This window comes from Macaca mulatta, chromosome 17, assembly GCF_049350105.2.
Source record: "Macaca mulatta isolate MMU2019108-1 chromosome 17, T2T-MMU8v2.0, whole genome shotgun sequence".
Taxonomy (NCBI): Eukaryota; Metazoa; Chordata; class Mammalia; order Primates; family Cercopithecidae; genus Macaca; species Macaca mulatta.
The window spans coordinates 10,212,103-10,238,255 of NC_133422.1; the positions used below are offsets into that span (position 1 = coordinate 10,212,103).

Below are 26,153 nucleotides of genomic sequence, written 5' to 3' on the forward strand. Positions count from 1 at the left end.
GTAGTGCCTCATAAAATAATGGCAAACCTTATTATAATCAGAGGCATGCGTCTAAAATAGGAAGAAATACAGGAACTCTGTTCCTTAGTGAGAAAGAAGCATGTCCTGGGGGGAAGAGGAAAAAGCTACCTCTTCATCTTCCAGTAAGTCAGGAGACCATTTCTAAAGTTTAGAAAGATACAACTCTATAAGCACATCATTTGGAATGATTGCTGCAAATACCAGGAGTCACAGACAGTGGCTGACTCTGGACAGCAGTACCTGAAGGCAAGAATGGGTGGGGCAGGAGGCTACAAGGCTGTGAATTTTCACTAAAGTTTGTAAATATCAGAATTTTAAAACTATATATATGGATTAGCAGTAAAAATAATATGTGGAAATAGGCCTGGCACGGTGGCTCATGCCTGTAATCCCAGCATTTTGGGAGGCTGAGGAGGGCAGATTACTTGAGGCCAGGAGTTCCAGACCAGCCTGGCAAACATGGTGAAACCTCTCTCTACTAAAAATACAAAAAAAAAAAAAAAAATACAGGCGTGCGCCTGTAACCCCAGCTACTCAGGAGGCTGAGACACAAGAATTGCTTGAACCTGGGAAGCGGAGGTTGCAGTGAGCAGAGATCGCACCACTGTACTCCAACCTGGGAGAGAGAGGGAGATTCTGTCTCAAAAAGGAAAAATAAAGTGCAAAAATAGTACATATAAACATAAAAATCATGAAATGAAGCTTTGCTATTTCAAGCGTCATCAGAACAGAGGTCTTCAGACTGAGACAACCAGCAGGAATTTTCATGGGCTTCTCTGTCAAGACCAGCCTTAGCCAGCCCATGCTGTCATCCCCGGTTGGGTTTGCAGAAGCGAGCGTCCTGGGCGACCAGGGCTCCTGGGCAACATGTACCTGGCCTCCCATGGCACCTCTTACCTCCCATCTTAGACAATTCGCTGTCTGAATTCTCACTCCCGGGAGATTAGATAGCTGGGTTTCAGGGACAGTGGTAACCGCAGCTCGCACAACACATTTTTCTAATGTCTTGTTACTGGGAGCCCTCAAGAATGAGAAAGGAAGCTGGCGGTTGGGCAGGTGTGGAGTTTTTTTTCACTTAGACATCTGTTAGTGGTTCTGGAAGCCCACCCCTCCTGTTTTATAGACGAAGAGCTCTGGATTCCTGATGCAATGAGGCATTCATTCTGACAGTGTGTTCCAGCTGCGCAGCGGTGGGGGCGGAAATGTACACGGTATCCTGGAACCAGAGGGTGATAAAGGGAGAGGAAGATTCCTCCTGATAAAGCAAGAACGGCTTGCTTCTCCTGTCAGAACTGCACATGAGTTACTGCAGGAGAAGAGGCCACCCCACCGTACACTGGGACATTTGTGCACGGCCTGGCTCTGGATGGGAGAATTTTGCAATTCTGCAAACAAGTCTTTTGTCTGCAATTCTGCCGGGAATCTGCACGAGGCTGGCATGATTTGCCAGGCACCCTGAGAGGCCAGCAGGACCATCAGCTGCTAACCCCACCAGGGCTGAAGTTCAGCTGCTGGGAAGGGTTGCAGCCACACCTGGTTCTCACACAGAAATGCTTCCACACTAGGTGGTAAGCAGCCCAGGCCCTGGCCCCGCCCCCAGAGTCCCCACACCTCCCACTGTCCTCCAACCAAACGGGGGCAGATATGGCCCAGCAGGGGGCCTCCGGGAGCTGACTCTGGAGGCCCTGCGGTGACAGGTCTGCTGGGTCAGGCCCGCCTGTTAAACATTTTAAATATCCCTCCCTGCAACCAGATCTATCAGCGAGTGGCCCGAAGGCCCAACTTCCTGCAGAAACCTCTCCACCTTCCTCTCCCGGCCTCCTTTCTCCCTGGCCCAGTGTTTGCAGGTGCAGAACACCAGACAGCATCTCTCCTAGTAAAATGTCTTTTCCTATGAGCAAGAAGAGAAGCCCTTTTCTTATCCCCTGGGGAATCGTGATGCTCCAGCCTGCAAGGAAATGCTCCTATGTGCTCTTCCGTCTGCTTCCCTAACTTGTTTATCCTGATCCATTAGGTTAAAATGGCCAGGGACAGCATCCTAAAAGGTGAAAATAAAGTTACTGACAAGCAGCCTCCCGGACCTGGGCCGACTGCAGGAAGAGCCAAGCCTGGGTGACGTGCATATCCTAGGCTGGCTGGGGGCATCTGATACCCAAATTTTGTAACTGGGACTGCCAGTGACCCTCCTCGCCTCCTCCTTCCCACCTCTCAGCTGCCACTCTGAGTGTCTAGACCCCACAGAACAGAGATTCCCCAAGGTATAAGGCCCAGGCCACAGATGCCCCTGGCCCTAAGGACACACTGAGCTCCTCCTATGCAGCCATAGGGACGGGACTTGTCTTTCTCCAACATGGAAAGCTTAACTGGTCTCTTATCCTTTGGTAGAGGCAGGCCCAGGTGTGGCCAATGGAGACAAAGGGGTCCCCCAGTGTTCCTGGCTAACCTAGGGTCTTATGGGGTCTTTATGGGTTGGAACCAGGTGGACCCTGTGCTAGGATTTAAGAGGGCAGGTTTTTAAAGAAGTTTTTAAAATGATGCATGCACAGGGTTAAAAAAAATTAAGATATATACATGTGGCCAGGCATGGTGGCTCATGCCTGTAATCTCAGCACTTTGGGAGGCTGAAGTGGGCAGATCACACTGGTGAGGTGGGGCTTTGGAACTCCCAGTGTGCATGATGATCTGGTGAAATCATTCGGTCAGTTTCCTCTGTCTGTACAGAAAACATTTTCCAGTCTTTCCTGACTGTAAGACTTGGGATAATTTAGCAAAGGGTCTCTTTTGGTTTGTTTGTCTTTATGTGAAATCAGTGGCAGGCTGCATAGTGGAAAGTGTCCATGAAGTAAGGACTCAGAACACCAGAGTAAATCCTTTTTTAAAACATTTTATTTAATTATTTTTTAGAGACAGGGTCTCACTTTGTCACAACTGGCATGTGGTGGCATGGTGGTGGCTCAGTTAGCTGGGCATGGGGACGCACACCTGTAGCCCCAGCTACTTGAGAGGCTGAGGTGGGAGGATGGCTTGAGCCCAGCAGTTCAAGGCTGCAGTAAGGGTACTGCACTCCAGCCTGGGTAACAAAGTGAGACCCTGTCTCTTAAATTAAAAATGGCTGGCCAGGCGCGGTGGCTCATGCCTGTAATCCCAGCACTTTGGGAAGCTAAGGCGGGCGGATCACGAGGTCAGGAGATTGAGACCATCCTGGCTAACACAGTGAAACCCCATCCCTACTAAAAAAAAATACAAAAAAATTAGCCAGGCGTGGTGGCGGGCGCCTGTAGTCCCAGCTACTCGGGAGGCTGAGGCAAGAGAATGGCGTGAACCCGGGAGGCAGAGCTGACAGTGAGCCGTGATCGCACCACTGCACTCAAGCCTGGGTGACAGAGCAAGTCTCCATCTCAAAAAAAAAAAAAAAAAAAAAAAAAAGAAATGGTCAAGAGCAGTGGCTCATGCCTGCAGTTCCAGGCCTCTGGGAGGCTGAGGCAGGCAGATTGCTTGAGCCTAGGAGCTAGAGACCAGCCTGGGCAACATGGCAAAACCCTGTCTCCACAAAAAGTACAAAAATTTAGCCAGATATGGTGGTGTATGCCTGTAGTCCCAGCTACTCGGGAGGCTGACTTGAACCCAGGAGGTCGAGGCTGTAGTGAGCTGTGATCGCACACTCCACTCCAGCCTAAGTGACAAATTGAGACCCTGTCTCAATAAAATAAATAAATAAAAACTTTTTGTAGTGATAAAGTCTCTACATGTTGACCAGGCTGGGCTCAAACTCCTGGCCTCAAGTGATCCTCTTTATTCAGCTTCCCAAACTGCTGGGATTACAGGCATGAGCCACTATGCCAGGCCTAATTTTTTTATTTTTAGAAATGGGAGTCTCACTGTGTTGCTCAGGCTGGTCTCAAACTCCTGGCCTCAAGTGATCCTCCTGCCTTGGCCTCCCAAAGTGCTAGGATTACAGGCACGAGTCACTGTGCCCAGCCCCAAATCCTTAAACTCTCTGGCCAAGGCTTTCTCCTGAAATGAGAAAAATAATTCCTGAATACCTTCCTTAAAGCATTGTGATAAGTAACAAATGTAACGCAGTTTGCGAAATGCCTTGAACATTATAAAGTAGCCATGTAAACGTAGGATATTCTGGTTTTTCTCTTTCATTCTAGCCAGCTAGTCCCTTTAGGGGACCCTCATGCACTGCACAACTTGGCAAAGCTGGTCTCGGCATGCTTAGCCTCTCTTCCATCCCAGCCCCGCCCACACTCCCTATTCACCCCTTCCAGATGCTCCCACTACTGCTTGGGACAGGGCCTCCCAGGGCAGCACTGCCTCTGCAGGTGTTCCTCTCCCTGACATCACTTGTCATCTCTCATGGTATAAGGGCCTCAGTGCACTGAGGACACCCTCATTTTGCTGCAGCACAGCCCATTGTTTTGGGTCTGGAGGGGACAGGAGACCAGATGGTCAGGGACAGAAGCATTGATGTAAAGAACTGTGTTTGTTTAACCCGTAGAAGACAGGGTATAAAGGCCCACGGGAGAAGTTTGCAAATGCACGCTGTTAACAGAAGAAAGATTACAGGTGTTCTGCACAGCTTTATGAGGTAGAACCAGGTGGACCCTGTGCTAGGATTTAAGAGGGCAGGTTTTTAAAGAAGTTTTTTAAATGATACATGCACAGGGTTAAAAAAATTAAGATCTATACATGCGGCCAGGCATGGTGGCTCATGCCTGTAATCTCAGCACTTTGGGAGGCTGAAGTGGGCAGATCACTTGAGCCCAGGAGTTTGAGACTAGCCTGGGCCACATGGCAAAACCTCATCTCTACAAAAACTACAAAAATTAGCAGGGTGTGGTGGTGCATACCTGTGATCCTGGCTACTCAGGAGGCTGAGGTGTGAGGATCACTTGAGCATGGGGAGGTTGAAGCTGCAGTGAGCTGTGATCACACCACCGTACTCCAGCCTAGGTGAGAGAACAAGACTCTGTCTAAAAAAGAAAAAAAAAATATATATATATATATACACACACACACACACACACATATATACATGCATATAAACACACATACATATATACATACATGTATAAACCTAAAATTTTTCCTTCTACCCCTGAAACCAGTTACCATAGATGCCCTCAGCAGAGGCAAACAGTTACCAGTATCTTTCCAGGTACAACCTAAGCATATGTTCATGTATCTCCTTTTTTTCTATCACATAAATGGAATTATTCTCCACATATTATTGAGCCAGTCTCTCTTTCTCACAAATCAACATGAATTTTAGATTTTTCCCTGTCAGTGCATGAGAATGGTTTAATTTTTTTAACAGCCTCTTGGTTTCTCATAGTACAAATATTCCATAATTTATTTCATCAGTCCCCTGGTCAAACGTTTAAATTATTTCCAGTCCTTTGCTGCAATGAATATCTTTGCACACATGTCTTTGAGCCCATGGGGACTATATCTGTAGGATAAATTGTTAGAGGTAGAATGCTGGTCAAAGGATAGGTACATTTTAAATTTTGATAGATATGGCCAAATCGTGAGTAGATTTTAGCCTACAGTAAGAAAGAATTTTAGCAACCAAAACCACTCAAGTGGTGTGTGGACTATGTTAGGAGGTTGTGAGTTTCAGAAAGGAATCAAGACCAGGCTACAAATCAACTTGTCAGAAATGCCATTGGGTATATTCAAGCATTGTAAACACACTGATCACAAAAGGTCCTTTTTTTTTTTTTTTTTTTTTTTTTTGAGACGGAGTCTCGCTCTGCCGCCCAGGCTGGAGTGCAGTGGCCAGATCTCAGCTCACTGCAAGCTCCGCCTCCCGGGTTCACGCCATTCTCCTGGCTCAGCCTCCCGAGTAGCTGGGACTACAGGCGCCCGCCACCTCGCCCGGCTAGTTTTTTTTTGTATTTTTAGTAGAGACGGGGTTTCACCGTGTTAGCCAGGATGGTCTCGATCTCCTGACCTCGTGATCCACCCGTCTCGGCCTCCCAAAGTGCTGGGATTACAGGCTTGAGCCACCGCGCCCGGCCAAAAGGTCCTTTCAACTCTGATACCCTAGCTTCCTTTTTACTTATTTTTATGTTTTAAGTGACTATATATATATATATTTTTACATGTACAACATGACGTTTTAAAATATGTATGCTCTAGCTTCCTAAGCATAGGTATCACCATAGAGACTCAATATGTATTCATTGAATATTGTGCAGAGATAAAGTAAGATGTCATGCCATTCCCATTGGAAGGTGTGTAGAAGGAAGTGGGTCAATGCAACACATCTCAAAAGAAGTCCTCTGGTGAAGCAGCGCTGTCACGTAAGGCACTGCGCACGGCGGGCTTGCACCATGTAGGGCCTGGGCAGGTGGTTAGGAGTACAGAGGAGGCCTTTCCTGTTCTCCCCATCATCACTCACATTGTCCATGTCTAGAACTCCACATTCAGAAAAGTGCTCTTTGGCAGATGTGGCCAAACAGGGAGTGCAGTTTCTGGCCCTGAATCACCATTATTAGGTCAGCATCTTCAGCAGCAGGGCCATGGCACCCAGACGGGTTGTGATCCATCCTGAGGAGTGTGCTTATTGCTAAAGGTAACTGAGCATCCGAGGTTTCCCAGAAATGGGAAGTTCCTACCTTACAACTCAGTTCATTTCATTCCTTGGAAAGATCTTACATATAATGGGATAAAATGTGTTCCTCTTTAATCTGCTCCTGTTTCTTGATTTTAGGTCTTCCTTTCACAACCAGTGAATACAAAATTGTCCTCCATCTACATTCTAAGCCTCACAGAGCCTGAGGGCTGCAATTAAACGCCAACTCGGTCTTCTCTCCTTTGGGTTCGATCTCTTCAATTCTCTCAAGGTTGCTTGTGTGTCGTGTTTTTCAGATATTTGCAACTTAATTGCTGTTTTTGAACCTATCCCTTCTCACTCCAAGCAGTCACAAGTCTCAGAAAGTGTATTGCCCAGAACTTGGCCTGATCTTGGCCAGGAAGGAGTAGCGTGGAATCATCTCCCTGTTTTTCTGTGCACCTTTCTAAAATCAGCATCCCGGAGATCCCTTGCTTTGGCCTGTCAAGCACACCCTCCCGCTTTTTTTTTTGGGTAAAAGCACTGTGATTTCTCATTAGAGAGCTGTTCTTCCTTATTCTGAGAAGTCCTGGTTCTCCCTGCCCCTCCCACTCAGAGGATGGTAGCACACAGAACCCAGTTTAGGCCTTCAGACTCTAGCTTCCAGAGTTTTGAGCATTTGGAAGAAAAATGTAACAGAAAACAGTGGAACAGAGAAGTTCTGATGATCCCATTTCAGGGATGGGGTTGCGGGGGTGTCCTCATTTTCCTGCAGCTTGGTTCTTCAGTATCCAACAACTATTCCATACCTTTCCAGAAAATCCCTTTTCCGATTTAGAGTCCATTTCAGTTGCTTGCAACCGAAGAACTCTGACCCAGATTACCCTGTCCTGTCCCAGTCCCCACCAGGAAGTCACTGTGGACCAGACACTCCTAAATCTATTTCACACGTGTTACCATTGAACCACACGTCCCAGTCCTGCACTTGGAAAGCTGATCTGGGACAAGAACACAGCCTTTGTTTTGGGCTATCCCAGTCATGTCCCAAATTCATGACTGGGGATCGTGGATCCCTCTTCTTAGTTCACATCCATTGGTTTCCTGTCACCTATTGGGCAACTTGCCATCAAGCTCTCCCATCAAGTCACTGCCAAAAGTGTTGAGTAGCTAATTACAGCTCATGGGTTCAGCCACTTCCGTCAGTGTGCCACCCTCCCAGGCAGGGAAGTCAGCGTTCACAGAGCTTAACTAACTGGCCAATAAGGGATGAAGCCGAGTCAAACCCAAGTCTGTCAACCCCAAAGCCAGGGCGTTGGAAGGAGGAATCCTCTGAGGGGTCCCTGCCTACAAGAGACCTAGGGGAGAAGTTGCATCTTACATGGTTCCTGAAGACCTGTGAACAAAGGGGGTTGAGGAACCATATGAAGCCAGTGCCCGGATGCAAAAGGCCCAGCCTCAGACTCCATGTGCTAATTAATGGAGCAGTAGAGCTAAAGTGTTGAGGTGGGAGACAGGATGGCAGAGGAGAAGGGGCACAAGATTTCCAGCAAGACAAAGACCTGGGTTTGGAAGGATCCTCCAACCTAGGCTTCATTCAGCATCCTGGGTATTGATATTGATATATTGATGCACCGTTGGCATCTCTCAGATTCAGAGGTTGGCAGGAAAGATGCCCTGCCTTCTCACGGTGCCCCTCACCCCACCTGATCTCTCCTCAATCCCCAGCTTTGCTCCCTTAAGGATGTATTTTAGGGTAGGGAATTGACAACATAAGAAGTTTGATGTGTGGGCCGGGTGCGGTGGCTCACGTCTGTAATCCCCACACTTTGGGAGGCCGACGTGGGCAGATCACGAGGTCAAGAGATCAAGACCATCCTGGCCAACATGGTGACACCCCGTCTCTACTAAAAATACAAAAATTCGCTGGGCGTGGTGGCACGCACCTCTAGTCCCAGCTACTCGAGAGGCTGAGGCAGGTGAATCACCTGAACCCGGGAGGTGGAGGTTGCAGTGAGCTGAGATTGCACCACCTCACTGCAACCTGGCAACAGACCAAGACTCTGTCTCAAAAAAAAAAAAAAAAGAAAAGAAATTTGATGTGTCCGGAGAAACACCAACATTGTTGGATGATGGAAATTATAATAAAATAAATTTAGATGTTGCTTTTGTTGAAGTTTTTTTTTTTTTTTTCTCACCCTGATTTGGTAGTTTGAGATTCTAATTTTATAACCTTGGTCACTGGGAGAACCTTGACTGATTCCTATCATTTTAAACAGCCTTTTATAGTCACAGCATCTAGAGAGAGTACATTTCCTCTTCTTTTTCAACATATCACATTTCTTGGCAGAAATAGCTAGCAGAAAGCACCAAAATGTTTATAATGAGGATAAAATCAAAATTTCGCACATCAGATTTCTCTTTTAGATTATTTCTTCCTGTTAAATCTTTCCCTGTTTTAACTTTATTTTAGTGGCTAACAATTTAACATTTATTTTGACACTGTTCAATCATCTTATAGGATTTTATCGTCAAAGGACATTGGCTCTGGGGTTAAATGTTTCTAAACCAAAAGGACTTTGTCGGCATAATCATGAAAAAGCTTGGCTGGGTTCAGGCCGTTGTCTCCTCCCACTTGAATTCCGAGGGTGAACTCCGGAATGGCCTTCCTGCTTTCTCAGCCTCCACTTAACTCGGCTTCTTTCTAAGATTTTCCTTTTTAAAACTGTACACTGTGCTCTTGATTCTGATGTAAAGTAGTTTGTAGGCCAGACTCAGTGTCTCATGCCCGCAATCGCAGCTCTTTGGGAGGCTGAGGTGAGCCTCAAGACCAGCTTGAGCAATACAGTGAGACCCTCGTCTCTACAAAAAAATATTTTAAAAATTAGCCAGGCATGGTGGCACGTGCCTGTAGTCCCAGCTGCTTGAGAGGCTGAGGTTGGAGGATTGCTTGAGCCCAGGAAGTCAAGGTTGCAGTGAGCTTGGGTAATACCAGGGCAACAGAGCAAGACCCTGTCTCAAAAAAAAAAAAAAAAAAAAAAAAAAGAGAGAAAAGGAAAAAAAGCTAGCTTGTGGTGGCCATTAAGGAGTAAAGATCAAGTTCAAGTTCAAATCAAAAGTATGCTAAGACTCACAGCAGAAGCCACAGGAAGAGCCTTTATTTAACCCCCAACCCAGGCCAGGATGCCCAAGTGACCTTTGCCACGTTCAGCTGAGTCACCAGGGTCCCCAAATCTTTTGCATTTTGCCCTGAAACTGCTTTCCCATCTCTGCTCTCAGTGACTAACTCCATCACGAATGTGACCCAATTTGTTCGGCAAGATGTGATTTTTTTTTTTTTTTCAACTCATGCTGCTTTTACTGGTCACGATTCTCTCTCAGGCATTTAGCGACTCCCTTTCGGCACCCGCCCGGCCCTACTGCTGAGCTGGATTGAGAGCTTTCTCCCCAGCTGTTCCCTTCCAGCCCGTCCTCCTCTCCCTGGCACATCCATATTCCATTTGCTTTTCTGCAGCATTTTGATATCTCCAGAGTCTCCTTAAAATAGATAAACACTAACCTCCAAGGCAAGTGGCGAGGCACAGCCCAGACTCTCATCAGCTTAACAATCTGCTCCAGGAGGCAGCTGGATGGAAAGAATAATGATAGGAGTGATCTGCTCATCGAGGCTGTTTGTCATTTACAAAGCGCTTTTGCTTGCATGATCTTATTGAATATAAGCACGGGTATAAGCACTACTTCCATTTAATAGAAAAAGAAACTGAGTCTCAAAGAGGTGAGGAACTTCTCTAGATGGTAAATAAGAGGCAGGGCCAGGACTGGAACCTGTCCTTTTAAAAACTGCTGTATAATTTACATTCAATAAGACACAGATGTTCAGTATTCAGTCTGATGGATTTTGACAAAGGGATGCACTTTGTGTAACTACCACCCCAAAAGGGAAAAGATCTTTCCATCACTCAGGACGTCTCCTTGTGCCCTTTCTCAGTAAACCCCCATCCCCTTCCGACTTCGACACGAAAGATTTGTTTTGCCTTCAACCTAAGTCTGACTCCAAACTCCTGTATTCCAAATTCCGTCCTTTTTCTCCGACACCATGCTGTGCTTCGGAATTAACAAAATGGGCACCATGGGTCCCACCTGGCTGGAATCTATAGACATAGGACTTTAGGAGGCCAGGCCATGGTCTTTTAGCTGAAAAACTAGGTCAGCTGGTCGAGTGGACCTCGAAGCTTTCAGTTTTTGGAATGTATGGAGGGCAGTTCCAAAAATACACACAGGCCTGATCTCTAGAGTGCACCTTGAAACTGAACTCACCACTCTCCAGCCTCAACAGCACTTCTACGTGCTGATGGTCACTGAAGGGAGACTGGTACAAGGCTGAAAGAGGAGTCAGAATTCAGCTGGGAGGCAGAGAACACAAGACTCCAGTCCCACGCGTCTAGAGCCTTCCCACCTGCCTTAAACTGCCACCACGGGGATCTGGAGCCACTAGTTACAGGCAACACCCTCCATTCTCACATCAGAAAATTCTCTTTTGTGGACTTTTCATGCCCATCAGGCGGCGTAATCTGACAATGGAGAGCTTTGCAACTGGAGGCCTCCATTTCAGTGGAAAAGAAGAAAGAAGCAAAATCATGAAAGCCCACTCCATTACTTCCAAGGCTACGCAGTAAAGGGAACGAGCTGCTGAGTCACCGTGGGCCTCATTCCTATCAGGCTTCCATTAAGGAAGGGAGACCTTCCTTAATGGAAGGTTTATCTGTTTATCTGGCCAGTTTTATGCCAAACTCCTTGTCCAGTCCAGCAGGTTAACTGATTGCTCTTGGATTTTGTTTACATGCAGTGACATGCCAGTAAATTATCAGCTGGTTCTCAGGGAAGCGGAAAAAAGCCCCAATGTGTAGTATTTGGAGATTTCCGTGGTTTCACCGAAGGCGGCTTTGAGAGTGTGCCTCTGCAACCTGGCTCTAGCGCACTTCCAATTTACAATAACACCTTTAATTTATTCAGCACACCCCTACCCCAGCGGTGACACAGTGATCTAAGGGGTGGAGATTTGAGAGTGGCCCTGTCCCCTCTGCATGCTGTCCCAAAGCCATTTTCTCCCCGCAAAAGATGGGGCGCTGCATAGTCAAGAGAGTTTGCAAGGGCCTCCTCTCCCATGTTGGAATCTCCAAAGAAACCTTCCAAGTTATTTGGAAGTATAGAATAAACATAAGAAAGCCCGAGATAAATTCCCACAAACCTCCAATCCAGGGGGCTGAGTCGTCAGCCTCCACCTTTCTTTACTGGCCTCCGTCAATAGCCAGCCTGTACAAGTTTTTAGAATATCCCTAAACATTCGGTTTTCTTTCTTGTTTGGTTTTGTTTTTCTCTTTAGAAGACTAATTGCAGAAAAGCCTAAGAATGCACTCATTTCCTGCTCCCGGATGAGCATCAGCAGCCATGCAGAGAGGAAAGGAATGGCAGGAAGAGGCTCCAGCTGAAAACAGCATTGAAGCCAGGAGTGAGCGCCGGGGTCTGTAAATATCGAGAGGCTGCCGCGCTGCCAGTCATACTCCCCCTCTTTAAGGCCACAAGCGTAGGAGGAAAGCTGAATGCCAATGTGCAGGCTCAGAAAATGATTTGTGCAGTGAAAAGATTGTTTTTCCTTTTTTAAAAAAAATTTAATTTTTAAATTTATGATTGACATAATTGCACATACTTCTGGGGTACAGTGTGATGTTTCAGTACAAGTGTACATTGTGTAATGATCAAATCAGAGTAATTAACACATCCAGTACCTTAAACATTTATGATTTCTTTGGGATGAGAACATTCAAAACCCTCTCTTCTAGTGATTTTGCAATCTATAATACATTATCATTAACTCCAGCCATCTTTTTCCATTTTCATCAACATGCCTGTGTGGGGTCAGGTTGGCAGCAGGGCTCCCTGCTCTGCCGGCATTTACAGCACCATGCTGTTCTCTTTGGCCACCTTAATTAGCACTCACTCATCCTGTGCCTTTGCTCCTTCTTCCCTCCAGAATGTGACCTGATTCTGCATGACCTCTCCCAATCTCGACTCCATTTCCTGTCCCAACACATCCTTGCTCTTGACATTCTGCTCTGGGTTTTGTTTTCTGCTCCACAGTTCTTTGGCAGGAGCTTTGGCTTTACATGTATAAGCCTTCTGACTACAGATATTCAAATAATTATCCAAGCTTCCTGTCCCTCTTGTTCAGTACAGTCTCTTTTGTGTGATGCATTCATTAAATCCCTCTGACAGACACTTTGCCCACTGTTATGGAGGGGTTCAAAGATATCCAGGAAGAGGTCCCTGCCCTCAGAGATTTTGTAGTCCAGCAGAGGAATAACAGTAATATCTATGCCGTACTGAGAGCTTTCTACACATCAAGCAGGTTCCTCCCATTACCTTAGACCTCCGAATAATCCTTGAAATAGACCCTAAGGTTATTCCCATCCCATATAGGTGATAACTGAGGCTCAGAGAGGTTAAGTAACTTGCCAAGGTCACGTGGCTTGTAAATGGTGAAGATAAACATGGAGCTGGGATTCTAACGCAAATGGTTCCAAAACCTAAGCCCTTACCACTGTGTGACAGTTAAGTATCCAAATAACAATACAAGGCAGAGAGTGCTGATAGCAAAAACAAAGCAGAAGTTAAGAACTAGGTGGTTTTAGAGGGTGGAGATGGGAGATGATGGTTCATAAGAACCTTTTTAGGGGGAAGTAGTGAATTCTCAGGCCCTGAACGTACTTGGGCAGAAACTGGAGCTATCTGTGAGGCTCTGAACTAGTGTCCGCACCTGAAAGATGCCTCTGGAAGTCCTTCTGGCCCTTGGAATGCTGATTTTAGCACGTGACCTATGTGCAGCACCTAGAAGGATGATTTTTTTTTTTTCCTCTCTCTCTCTCTCTGAGACACAGTCTCGTTCAGTTGGCCAGGTTGGAGTGCAGTGGTGTGATCTTGGCTCACTGCAACCTCCTCTTACTAGATTCAAGCAGTTTTTGTGCCTCAGCCTCCTGAATAGCTGGGATTACAGGCATGAGCCATCACTTCCAGCTAATTTTGGTATTTTTAGAGACGACGTTTCACCATGTTGGCCAGGCTGGTATGGAACTCCTGGCCTCAAGTGATCCACCCACTTCGGCCTCCCAAAGTGCTGAGATTACAGGCGTGAGCTAGTGCACCTGGCCAAGAATGCTTCTTGATGGTGCAGATTGAAGGAAGAAGCCAGGGACCAAATCCTCAGAGCTAGAACACTCAGGGGGCACAGTTAGTTTTGACTGCAGTCCTCATCTGCTTCGAAGCTTGCCCATCACTTGGGCCAGGAATATATGTATGTGTGTGTATATATATATATATATATATACACACAAATCACAGTCACTGTTTGACAGCTAAAGAAGCAAGAAACGGGACTCTTTAAGCCAGTAGTTCTCAAACTATAATCCTGAATTTATTCTATACGCTGGACTTGGGAGTTCCACAGTAAAATTAAATCATTGCCTTATTGCTAACACTCAGGGGTGGTGCAGTTGTACTGGTGTACTAAAAGCACCTCAACTTCAATAGATTCCATTGAAAATGTTCCCTCAAATGTTTCTGAAAATTTCAGCACCTGCTCTTACTTATCTGACAGTGGACACTGATACAATAAAACAAATAAATGAGTGGAGCTAACAACTATTAGCAGAGAAACAGAAGTAACCAATTAGATTTGGCATGACAGCTTGGCTTTTGTATTTTCATGGACGGTGGGTGGTAGTTTTGGATTGCACACATTTATTACAGTCATACTTTCTGCCCGTTAAATTGTTCTTAGATCATTTAATAGAAAAAGTACATCAAGGCCGGGTGCGGTGACTCATTCCTATAATCCCAGCACTTTGGGAGGCTGAGGAGGGTGGATCGCCTGAGGTCAGGAGTTTGAAACCGGCCTGGCCAACATGGTGAAATCTCATCTCCACTAAAAGCACAAAATTAGCCAGGCATGATGGTGCGCACCTGCAATCCCAGCTACTTGGGACGCTGAAGCAGGAGAATTGCTTGAATACGGGAGGCGGAGGTTACAGTGAGCCAAGATAGCGCCATTGCATCTAGGCTGGGCCACGAGTGAAACTCCATCTCAAAAAAAAGAGAAAAAGTTACCTCAATGTTCCATGGTGTTCTGCAGAGTCCCATGGCTTCAGGTGTTGCCCCTCACCTTCCTCACACGCGGCGTGACTGAGTGATGATTATGTGGTTGTTGACCTGCAGTGTGAATGAACTTGTGGAGATTCTAAACGGTGGGACTGTGTGCCGTGACTAGGCTGGGGCGGGGCACTTTAAGTGCTGGGGGAAAATGGTTCAACCCAGGGGTGCAAAATACAAAGGAGGGTCCCAAGCCTTCTCTCCCATTAGCACTGCTTCCCTCACTGCAAATGGTGCATTCTCCATCAGTTACGGATGCATCAGAATCGTCCCACAGAGACTCTGGTCCACAAAATGGATCCCTCACTGCCAGCTCCCGAAGGACAACTCCCACGCCTGTCACACACCTGTCAGAATCTCAGGCCCTTGGGAGGAGGAGCGCACGCACAATTGGAAAAAGGCAAACAGGTGAGTTCTACCTCGTCATCTGCTTAAAAACTTCAACCTGGGGCCGGGCACAGTGGCTCACACCTGTAATCCCAGCACTTCGGGAGGCCGAGACGGGTGGATCACCTGTGGTCAGGAGTTTGAGACTAGCCTGAGTAACATGGTGAAGCCCCATCTCTACTAAAAATACAAAAATTATCCGGGCGTGGTGGCGGGCGCCTATAATCCCAGCTGCTTGAGAGGCTGAGGCAGGAGAATTGCGGGAACCCGAGAGGCGAAGGTTGCAGTGAGCAGAGATCAATCACACCACTGCACTCCAGCCTGGGCGGCAGAGCGAGACTCCATCTCAAAAAAAAAAAAGGAACCGCTACCTGGACCCTCAATGAACAGGACCTTTAAAGATGTTTCTCTAACGTTTAAATGCTCCCCTTTCAAAGAGCCCCTGTAGCCAGCAGAGGGCTGTGACCTTTTTCTCTTCCTCAATCCCACCCTTCCCTCCAGCCCTGCACCTGAAACTGAGACCCAATGCACCAATCCCTGAAAGAGGCCGGCTGTGCCCTATTCTCCTGCAAAGCCAGTGTAGGCCCCAGCGTCTTTGCCCACCAGAGCCCGGGCCACACCAGATGCCTTGAGCTGACGCACCCTAGCCTCAGGCTGCCGGCACTGCTGAGTCCTCTCCTTGGAGCACTGGTCTACCCCCTACTCACTCTCTCCCCAGCCAAGCCCATCTCTTCTCTGAGGCTTCAGTAATGCACTAGATGCAGATGCTGTTAACTAAGGCCTCTGGAACTGCCTCCTGGGCCTTCCCCCTAAATACTCATCAGGCACCTCAAACTCAGCATGTTCCCTGCTAACCCCATCATTTCCTGCTCCAACCCAGCTACCCACTCCCTGTGATTGTGAACTAGTGGCTGTTACCACCACCTACTTGGCCATTTGAGCTGGAAACCTGGAAGCTGTCCTTGAATTTTCATTCTCTGTCTCCCAGCGCCTCATTCAATGACCAATCACATTTCAAGTCCTACTTACTTTTTTTTACCTGGCTTTCCCGTGATCTCAGTCTTAAGCCCTCATCATCTCATCTGGATTTCCTGTAACAGATATCCCTGGCTCGGCTTTTTCTCTCAGGAATTTCATCCTCCATACTGCTGCCAGGAGGATCTGTTTACAAAGCAACTTGGAGGCAGGTGTGCTGGCTCACCCCTGTAATCCCAGTGCTTTGGGAGGCTGAGGCAGGAGGATGGTTTGAGCCCACGAGTTCAAGGCTGAAGTGAGCCATAATTACACTACTGTACCCCAGTCTGGTGACAGAGTGAGACCCTGTCTCTAAAAAATAAAATAATGATAATAAATAAGCAACTCAGACATCTAATGACACCAACGTTTCTGACCAGCCAATAAAGCACAAACTCCTTTATGTATTACACCTAGGTCAGGCGCAGTGGCTCACACCTGTAATCCCAGAACTTTGGGAGGCCAAGGCAGGTGGATCACCTGAGGTCAGGAGTTCGAGACCAGCCTGGCCAACATGGCGAAACCCTCTCTGTTCTAAAAATACAAAAAATTAGCTGGGCATTGTGTCGGGCGCCTGTAATCCCAGCTACTCAGGATGCTGAGGCTGGAGAATTGCTTGAGCCCAGGTTGGGGAGGTTACAGTGAGCCAAGATGGTGCCACTACACTCCAGCCTGGGTGACAGAGGGAGACTCCTTCTCAAAAAAAAAAAAAAAAAAAAAATTAATAAAATATATATTACACCTGGCCCTCCCTCCCCACCTTTATCTTCTGACTCGCCTGGCCTGACATTTTAAGCCCCATCAAGATGCAACTGCTCATCCTTTGCCTTCCTGTCCTAAACCTGATCATGCTTCCACCTCCAGCTGCCTCGAAGGCTGACCTTCAGCTGTTATTCCCCACTGTCTCTGAGCCCGCCTCTTCCATCCCAAAGCTCCCATGACCCCAGTGCTTACTTCTGGATGACCCTGTTGATTTCTGTTATATGTTTATGTGTTTACTGTCTTTGAATCTCCATCCCCTAGAATAGTGCCCGGCCAGTCTTAGAGCAGAATGACAAACAGGGTGAAAATCTAAAGCCAGTTTCAGCACAACACTGTCAGTATTTTCAGCCTTTTGAAAGGAAATACCAGAAGTCATCACCACCCCCAAACATCCTATGGGCATTTCTTCACTATTAAAACATCCCCCATGTTCCCTAACACATAGCTATGGGGATGGGATGGCTCCCGTCAGCTTCTTGCATTCATCCCTGATTCTCCATCTCAGTGTCTCCAGTTAGGAGTAGACCTGAGTGAGAGACGAGGGTTGAGACCCAACTCCCCATCCCAAGCTATCTTTCCCGATACCCGAAATCACCTGAGGCTCCCATCTGCCTCCCTAAACACATACACACACACACAGACCAAGTGTCTCTCCCCTGTCACACCCTGCTCTCATGCCTGGTTCCCTGCATGGCCTGAAGTGCCCACCACCAGCTTGGCTCAAGTCAGCAGCGATCTGGTGGCATCTCATCATCCCCAGGATGACTATTGGCTTGACACCCTACCAGACTTCTGGTTGCCCCAGTCTCCTGTGGCCACAGCTAAGAAGCTGAGTATTTGATAAGTAGACAGCACTATGAGGCCCTTACAGGTCACCCATGCCTTGCGCCATAGCCAACAGAGGTGACAAACATGGCTTCTGTTCCAGGTGATCCGCCGTATACCCCATTCTGATCGTTACTGAGTACTTACCAAGTGCATGCCACCGACTGCCTGTCTTACAAAAGGTGCAACTTGGCGTCATAAGAACACGGGTTCTACAGTCAGGCATAGGTTCAAATCCCAGGTGTGCCAGTTAGTAGTTGCATGACCTTGAGCAAGTTACTAACCTTTCTGTGCCTCAGCTTTCCATCTGTAAAATGGGACTGACAACAATAGTACTTCCCTCATAGGACTGCTCTGGGGAATAAATGAGTTAACAGAAAAACAGTGCCTGGCATGTAGTGGGGGCCACACAAGTATTAGCTGTCATTATTCATGTGCTAATGAATATTAGTTCATCGACTTCTCACATCACCCCACTTTACAGATGAGAATACTGAGGCTAGAGAGACAAAGAAGCCCAGACTTGAGCATCTCCAGCATCCATGTCCTCAACCAGTGAGACCATTTGTGGCCCAAATCCCCTCAGCCATGCAGCTTAGGCCTCCAATCCCAATGCTTAAACTGGGCAAACCTTCCACATCCTTATATTGATATCACTTACCATTTTAGTAGGAAATGAGCTCTGAGTTGATTCAAAGGTAGGAAATGCCTAATACTTAAAAACAGTTTGTTTCATAAAAACAAAAACCCTTGTTAATTAACACCTAACCAAGTCACTCCATTAACAGGAAAGTGACATGGTGGCAGAGCGAGGGCTCAGGGTTCCAAGTTTTGACTCATTGTTGTCAACAAGCACGTCCTTTTGCCCAGGGAACATCAGAGAATTGTTCATACAGAGACAGCGACCGCAGATGGGGCACTAGTGCCTTCAGCTGCAAAAGGTCGTCTGGCAGGAAGCACGTTGGTCCCCTGGCAGTTTCTTGGGCCATGTGGCATAACCGCCAGGTTATACTTCTGCAATTACAGTCCCCAGGGACCTGCCACATGAAACAGACATTGGCTGTGATCCTGTAAAAAGCCTCAAGCAGTGGCTCTTTCAGTACAAGGAAACCCTTGGGACAGAAAAGTTTACTTTTGCTCAGGCTTTATGGTGACAACCAGCGTGATCAACAGGAATTCTGCAGTGGGGCGACGCATCAGGCTTGGGAGCCTTTGCGCTTGACTTTGAAAGATTATAAATACACCAGGCTCGCCAAGCATAGCCAGTCAGTTACAAATTACGAGTCATCTTTCGGTTGTTGCTGAACTTCCTTTACACCTCTTGTTTTGAACAGTAAGCAAACAACATCTAATCTTCTGGCTGTGGAGTTCCAAGTACACCACAAAGCATCGGGACACACCTTTGCCCTGGCTGCTTTGTGTGGTTGCAGGTTAACCAGACATGCAGCTAGGAGTTCACCTAAAACCTTCCTTTCCCCGGTATATACCTTGGTGTTGATTTGACGGCTGGATTCTGACTATTGAGTGTTCAGGGATAGTTACTTCATTAAGGCTTCTGAGATCCCCCATTTGCTTGAAGATGAAAACAGGCAAAGGTATAAACAGATAAACAGGCACACAGATAAATAGCTGTGTGGGCCATTACTTTTAAAGCATAGTAGATGTTATTTGTGTTTGGAGAAGCTTAATGATACACTCAAGAATCCAATAGTAGAAATTGTTTGCTTTCAGGAAAAAAACGTTATACCAGGAAGGTATGTATGAAGAAAAGAACTGTATAACAGCAATCTACAATACGCCTGTTCATTTGTAGCATAACAGTTACACCTGCTCACTGGAGCTTCTTTGAGATTTCAGTCTTTGGTGTAAGACACATGTATGCACATGTGCACACACAATGGTAAGCACACATGCTCTGCAGCTTCAACCCTCAGTGCGCAATAAAATAAAAAAGACACTTGAATCATCTGTCTCAGCCCCAGCTAGAGCCTACGTCTTCCAACATGAATTTTAAAATACCTTTTTGCCTTTTAAAATATGCTGTAGAGGCCAGTCACAGTGGCTCATGCCTGTAATCCCAGCACTTTGTGGGGCTCAGGCAGGTCACGAGGTCAGGAGATCGAGACCATCCTGGCTAACATCGTGAAACCCCGTCTCTACCAAATATACAAAAAAAACATAGCCGGGCGTGGTGGCGGGTGCCTGTAGTCCCAGCTACTCGGGAGGCTGAGGCAAGAGAATGGCGTGAACCTGGGAGGCAGAGCTTGCAGTGAGCCAAGATCGTGCCACTGCACTCCAGCCTGGAGGACAGAGCGAGACTCTGTCTCGAAAAAAAAAAAAAAATGCTGTAGATGATTTTTAGTTTATCCAGGTCCTTTGTAATTAATCTCTGCATTCATCGTAATTGGAAGTAAAGCTCAAAGTAAGAAAATAGCTTTCCTCCAAGTTTATTGCAATTAGAGAAAAATATAATTTAAATGTTTTTGTTTCCCATTTCTGTTCCTTCCATACATTGGCTAGAATGGTTCCTGGTCTGTAAGCCAGTGGGTTGAGATTCCTGATCAGACCACCTTTTCAACCCAGTTCTTTCTCCTCTTTGTATTTCTCCCATACAATACAATATTGAACATTTCACAACCTATGGGCATATGTTTTTGGCAATGTGGCTAAGCCAGGCAGCATTGAGGACTGTCCTGGTGACAGTCTGGTGCAGCCCTCACCCAGGTTCCCACACTCACACCCCTCCATTCTCCAGTGGGCTGTGTAAGTAAGTTAACAGCAAATAAATGGCCCAGAATGGCTTCCTGTTGGGGAATAAAAGGGACAAAGACTTCTGCCCTTAAAACTCCGGTACCAAAAGTAATCTAGCGGAAATCAATATTACTAGGAATATCCTATGATTTGGGTGGTGTTGAGTTCAAAGACAGCATGGCCGAAGTGTGACAATCCACCCAGTCACATGAGGCAAAAACCCAGGCACTACCCGCATCCTCACCTCCAGCTTCCTCCCCACGGCCAGTCGGTTAGAACGTGTAGGGAGAGTACCTCTCCCAGCCCTGGAATCCTCTCACCATCTTCACCCCTTCACCACCTTCAAAGACTTTCATGGCCGAGTGTGTTCTGACCATGCCTGACCCAGAGCCCTTCCTCTGGGCTCTCAGTTCCACGTCACATCCTCGTGACCACGCACCTCTCACTGTTATGTGCTTAGATATGTGTGTGTGTCCACCTCACCCACACACTGTGAGATCCTTGAGGGCATGTTGTCTCTTTCATTTCTGTATCTCCAGTGCCTAAAAAGGAAAGTGCTCACTTACTAAATAAATATACAATATAAAAAATAATTTTTATCCCTTGTCCCATTTGAGATCGCAAATGAGTAAAGTTTACAAGTATTCATCTAGTCAGCATCCCACTAAGACCACACAGACACTGAGATGAGCACAGGATGCTTATAAGCAAATGCAAAATAAACTATGAGAACTGTGACAGCTTCCAGTGCTCTTCATTATAAATATCGGCTCTTCATTATAAATATCGGCAATTGCTAATATTCAATAACATGTCAAACACTCTACATTAAATTATCACAAGTCCCTCAGGCAGGTGTTAGTTTTCTCTTTGTACAGCCCAAGAAGCTGAGACAAGAGTCACACAACCAGCCAATAGAGAGAAAAGATTCAAACCCGGAGACCTTCTGTCTCTAATGCCACCCTCCTCCCACTGTCTCCTGCTGCCTTGCTGTTTCAAAGCTTGGCTCTGACACTATGAGCACTGCCAAAATTTTACAACAGTTTGTGTATGTCATGGTCTGCAAACGCTGCTGATGGCAGTGGTGGCAGCCTCAATAGAAGGCTGGGACTGCTTACCAGAGGGAGGATTTCCTGAGCTCTAGTCACACCTGCTCTTTGTTCTCTCTCTCTCTCTCTCTCTCTCTCTCTCTCTCTCTCTCTCTCCCCCCCCCCCACCCTCCCTGTCTCTCTCTCTCTCTCTTTTAAATACAGACAGGGTCTCACTCTGTTGCTCAGGCTGGAGTGCAGTGGTGTCATCATGGCTCACTGCAGCCTCAAATTCCTGGGCTCAAGTGATCCTCCTGCTTCTGTCTCCTAAGTAGCTGGGACTACAGGCATGCACCACCAGGCCTGGCTAATTTCCTTATTTTTATTTTATTTCTGTAGAGACAAGGTCTTGTCACCTTCCCAGACTGATCTCGAACCCCTGGGTTCAAGAGATCCTCCCACATAGGCCTCCCAAAGTGCTGGGATTACAGACGTGAGCCACCACACCTGGCCCACACCTGGTTTTTATCCTCAACACACACCCCCAGGCTCAAACTCAAAAGGAAGGAGCAAACCCAAGAAGCTGCGTGAAAGACACCTTGACCTAAAATGTGCTCATGAACAGGCAACTTGACTACATATTCTCCTCGACCTACAGTGGAGCGACATCCCTATAAAAGCCATTGTAAATTGAAGATATTGAAAGTCTAAAATGCCTTGAATATACCTAACCTATCGAACATCAGAGTTCAGCCTCGCTTCCCTTAAATGTACTCAGAACCCTTCATTAGCTTACAGTGGGCGACATAATCTAACACAGGCCTATCTATGTTCTAATAAAGGGTTGAGTATCTCATGTGATTTATTGAATACTGTACTGAATGTGAAACAGAATGGTTGTCCGGGTACTCACCATTAGCTGACACAGCTGAACGCACACTGCGCCTGAAGAGCGTTTGAAGCATTGAACTAAAATTAATTGCTGGGTGATGGGGCTGCTACAACGACAGGGTCATCAATTTCTCTCTTCTGCTGAGACTCGAGAACCGCGGGAAGAAGGCGCTGGAGCATCAGCACTTGCTGGTTTGGCAGGCTGAGCGCTCTTCCTTCAGGAAGGCATCAGGTGTCCGTGGTTTACCCTTCTGAGGGCAGGGCTGCCTGGGCGCTTCGGCTCGCAGCCACTGCCCAGCATCGAGAGAGTGTCATACAGCATATCCCTTGCCTGTGGGATAAAGGCCAGTCTTCAGAATCTGAAGTGCACTATTTCTTTTTTTTTTTTTTTTTTGAGATGGAGTCTCGCTCCGGAGTCTTGCTCTGTTGCCCAAGCTGGAGTGCAGTGGTGCCATCTCGGCTCACTGCAACCTCCGCCTCCCGGGTTCAAGCGATTCTCCTGCCTCAGCCTCCCGAGTAGCTGGAACTACAGGTGTGTGCCACAACACCTGGCTAATTTGTTGTATTTGTAGTAGAGACGGGGTTTCACTGTGTTAGCAAGGATGGTCTTGATCTCTTGACCTCGTGATCCGCCCTTCTCGGCCTCCCGAAGTGCTGGGATTACAGGCGTGAGCCACCGGGCCCAGCCCTGAAGTGCACTTTCTACTAAATGCCTGTCACTGTTACATCATCCTAAAGTTTAAGCTGGAACTCTCTATACTTGCACCTGTTGTGTGAAGGATGTATTAGAAACAATACAGTTCCCTCCAACCCCTCCCCACCTCATTTGTGGAAGAACCTCAGGTCTCCCTCCTAGAAACGGATTCAGCCTCAGAGATTCTCAAGACCAAGGTGGCATCCCAGGGTTCCAGGCTCTGGAGACGAGGATGTGGAGGGAAGGGGGTAGGGGGAGGTCACTCTAGGAAAACGCATGTACCCTAGATCCCCCAGTGAGCTAAGTGGGACTGACTCCTAGATGGAAATAGCCCGGGCAGACTTGTCACTGCAAGAATTCTGGTCTCCCTGGATACCCAGCATGCTCAAGAGCCCACTTGAAACGCTGAAACACTTCAGCATACTGTATGTGCTCAGAGGAGTGGCTGAGACTAGCAGGTTGAGGAAGGAAAAGGAAGAGGGCCTTCTACGTGCCAAGTCCTAGAGCTCAGGCACCATACCAGGAGACAACATGAAAAACAGTCTGCAGCAGACGTTGCTCTCGCCTCACGCAAAACCACTCCAACCTCCTCCTAGCAAGATTTCCTGTGCACCAAAGGCTGAAACACTGAAGACCTCTTCCTCCAAAGTCCCTTGCACTAGGGTTTTCCCCGAGTAGTCTTCCAGGTCGATTATAATAATAATAGCAGCTTACCCAGGCAGACGCTCTGGTGCATGGTACAGCCTGGGCATTTTAAGTGGCTACCACACTGCCCCTCTGGAAGCACAGAGGTGGAGATGCTTTGGACCTTCTCCAGCAGGGGTGACAGTGGCACTATGTCTAGTCAATCTCTAACCTCAGGGGCAGTCAGCAGCATCAGCACAGCTTCCTGGTTCAGCAGCTTTCCGGCCTGCAGCACAGGCAATGTGGTTTTTGAGTTCACAGTGGAAGCAGCAGATACAGCAGCTACCTGACTAGGCCAGTTTTGCAGTATGGTTCTGAGACTGCACCTGGACCCACTCTGTAGCCTCCCTCTCCAGCCCTTGCCATCATTCTGTAGCCCAGTGGTTCTCCAAGGGTGGGCTCTGGACCAACAGTACCTGGGAACTTGTTAGAAATGCAAATTCTTGGGCCCCACCCCAGACCTGCTGGATCAGAAATTCTCGGGGTTAGACCCAGTAGGCTTGACTTTAGCAAACCTTCTAGATGATTCTGATATGCCCTAAAGTTTAGGGACCTCTGCTGTGGGTCAATCACCTATAATAAATCCATTTCTCTTGTAGCTAGAGTGGATCGTGCTGTCTGCTGATTCATCCTGACTGAATCACAGTCCCTGTCCTCATGTTGTCCATGAGGAAGACAATAAATAATGACAAAGCAGCATATCATTCTGGGGGAAGAGAAGAAAGAGTCACCTTACCCAGCCAAGAATGGTGACCTCCCAACTATCTTTATAATCTAGCTGTCGCAACAATTTTGAACATGTACCATCAATAGTTATATTTATTTCTAAATTGTATGTATACTCTATTAAACATTTTAAAATTATAAATAGAAACCTAAAAGATGAGATTTTAAAAAATGAATATAAATTAACATTCTAATACTTTCTTCCTGAATCTCTAAGGATTGATTTGGCACTTTAGTGATCACCGCTCTAGAATGTCAGGATAACCTTTTGGCAAAAAGTAACAGCAGAATCAAAGGAATTAAAAGGAGGGTGCAGGATATTTTTGTGGAACTTAGGCAAGGGAGCATAAGGAGGTGACAATGACAATAATGATGATAATGACAATGATGATAATGATAATTACTCATTTTTGAGCAACTAACATGATCACTTAGCCTTGAAAGCAACCATGTGAGGGTAGGACTATTATCCCTACTTTTCAGATTGGGAAACTGAGGGTCAACAGTCTCCTATCTGGTAAGTGGCAGAGCAGGGTTTTGAAACAAAAATCTGGGTTTTTCCATGGTCAGTTTTGGGCTTGGGCTACTGTATGGTTGTAAGAGCCATCTACTGAAACACAGAATTCAGGAAGAAGAAGGGGTTTGGAGAGAAGATGGTAAATTTTGTTTTGATGTTTGAGGTGCCCATGATGTATTCTGCTGAAGCTATCTAATACACAACTTAAGCTGCAGAACCCAGGTCTGGCTGCAGAAAAAGGGTTGGAAAACTTTAACTTTAACTTCTTAGCCCAAGTTGAAAACACTTATTTTGTTGTGAGCACCATGATGAAAAGGAGGAAGGGCCGGGTGCAGTGACTCATGCCTGTAATCTCAGAGCTTTGGGAGGCTGAGGCAGGAAGATTGCCTGAGCCCAGGAGGTCAAGGCTGCAGTAGCTATGATTGTGCCACTACACTCTACTACTTTGAAATTTTCTTCCAAAAAATTATGATGAATGCAGAAATTACAAAGGACCCAGATAAATTTAGTAAGCCTGGGCAACAGAGCAAGACCCTGTCTCAAAATAAATAAATAATTCTAAAATCTTTTAAAAAGAAAAAAGAAAGGAGCAAGTGGAGAGGGAAACTAGAAGAGACAATGGGGGCAGGGGTGGGACAGTGGATAATGAATGGAGCGAGCTTCTCCATCAGCTAGGTGGGGACAAAATTGTGAGCACTACTGGGATTTGGCTGGCCAGGAGGAGGGACAGAAATCACACAGCCCTGGACTTGAATGCCAGATCCATCTCCTTCTAGCTACAAAATCATGGAAAAGGTAATGAAGTAATGAACCTCGTTGCCTCTGTTTCCTCTTCTGTAAAATGAGAATAATAATATATCTCCATCTGATAGAAATGTTATGCTGAAATGAGAAATGGTGTAAAGTGCATATCTGTGTTTGGCCCATAGAAATAACTCAATGTTTGTTAACTATAATTAGCTAACTCTCATTAAAACTGGTATCGTTCTCTGAGCCAGCAACAAAGCAGGTAAGGATTCGTGCAAATGGAGGTGACCTTATAGCAGAGGAGCGTAAGAGCTCAAAGGAATCGTTAGCTGACGACTTTAA

The 26,153-nt window shown here is 46.7% G+C and overlaps 2 long non-coding RNA genes across 2 annotated transcripts; one reads left to right on the plus strand and one right to left on the minus strand.

The window, feature by feature from the left end:
• Nucleotides 1-113: 113 nt before the first annotated feature.
• On the minus strand, nt 114-23,978 carry LOC144336235 (uncharacterized). Its single transcript, XR_013407852.1, has 6 exons — nt 23,852-23,978; nt 22,466-22,774; nt 20,769-21,066; nt 10,143-10,208; nt 4,878-5,000; nt 114-1,237 (listed from the first exon to the last, which is right to left on the minus strand). It is a non-coding gene; the product is annotated as an uncharacterized LOC144336235 (long non-coding RNA).
• On the plus strand, nt 5,045-25,650 carry LOC144336236 (uncharacterized). The gene is made up of 2 exons (XR_013407853.1): nt 5,045-8,441; nt 23,096-25,650. It is a non-coding gene; the product is annotated as an uncharacterized LOC144336236 (long non-coding RNA).
• Nucleotides 25,651-26,153: the final 503 nt, after the last annotated feature.